Here is a 1,214-nt window from a genome sequence, read left to right as displayed (position 1 = left end):
AGGATCTGGAGACCTTGGCCACTGTGGGTGAGTGCCGGCGGGGGGATGCTGCTGCCCCGCCCCGCGGTTTCTTTTCCGCCTTGGCGCGGAGCGCAGGCTGCGGGCAGCGCCGGGATGGGCACCCTGCCCTGGGCGTTGTGGGCTCTGCAAGTCCTGTCCTCGTGTGCGGGCTCGCACACGAGTGCACGCGTTATATGTATGTGCGTGCACATGCCCACACGCACATACAGCGTGGACGTGCCTGCACGTATGCACACATGTCCATATGCACCCGCATGCCCATGTGCAGTATGGACGTGCCTGCCCTCATGCACATGCGTGCCCGCACACGTGCACGTATGGTGGACGTGCCCACCCTCATGCACACACATACCCGCACGTGGGCATATGGTGGGCATGCCTGCCCACACGCATGCGCTGTATGGATGGGTGTACCCTCATGCACATGCATGCCCACACAGCATGGGCGTGCCCACCCGCATGCACACGTGCCCACCCGCATATGCACACATGACTGCATAGACACAGCGCAGATGTGCCCACACACATGCATGTCTGCACACACGCACAGCAGGGATATGTGCACATGGACACGGATGCTTACACACATGCAGCACAGTCATACCGGCATGGACGTGCATGCCTGCCCGCACACAGTACAGGCATACATGCACGCACAGGGATGCGCACGTGTGTGCTCACGCACTTGGCATGCATGCACATGGCGCTCATGCGTGAGCACATGCACATGTGTGCGATTGCTTGTACACACATGCATGCGCACACATGCATATACACCCTCCCCATCCAAATGCTGTAGTAATAGTTGTTAACTTGCTTTACAGCTGCCTTGTGTGGTTATGTGTCAAAGTATGAATGTTGATAACAATACTACAAATGCGACTACTACTACTAATATAGTACTAGGCATCATTGGGAGCCTTCAGGGTTGCCTGCCTCATCAGATCTAGCGGCAAGATTGTTTTGGAACCACAGCTGAAGCCATTTATAACAAGACTTGGCCTGCCTGTGTGCATGGGGCAAGCAAGCATTATTCAGCACTAAACACTTTTTAGTAATAATACAGGTTGTATGCATCTTTGTCTCACTCATCCAAGTCGTGGTAATAGAAAGCCATGGTTCAAATACACTTCTTGGGCCACCAAAGAGAATCAGGTGTGTATGTGTATGGGGGGGGGGGGGTGGGGGGAGGG

The 1,214-nt window shown here is 55.2% G+C and overlaps 1 protein-coding gene across 2 annotated transcripts in view; it reads left to right on the top strand.

Moving 5' to 3' along the window:
• The window catches only part of PRKX (protein kinase X-linked), an 85,304-nt gene that overhangs the window by 3,297 nt on the left and 80,793 nt on the right, over positions 1-1,214 (top strand). Inside the window, exon 1 of one of the 2 annotated variants that reach the window (XM_025215764.1) lies at positions 7-27. The exons of the other annotated variant lie outside the window; for it this stretch is intronic. The gene's annotated coding sequence lies outside the window, so the exon portion shown is untranslated. Of the gene's footprint in view, positions 1-6; positions 28-1,214 lie in introns of those variants that run through there. 2 annotated transcript variants of the gene reach the window in all.

This window comes from Alligator sinensis, unplaced genomic scaffold (assembly GCF_000455745.1).
Source record: "Alligator sinensis unplaced genomic scaffold, ASM45574v1 scaffold296_1, whole genome shotgun sequence".
In the NCBI taxonomy this organism is placed as follows: domain Eukaryota; kingdom Metazoa; phylum Chordata; order Crocodylia; family Alligatoridae; genus Alligator; species Alligator sinensis.
Note: the sequence above shows the minus strand (reverse complement) of the source record. Positions and strands in the feature narration are given on the sequence as shown.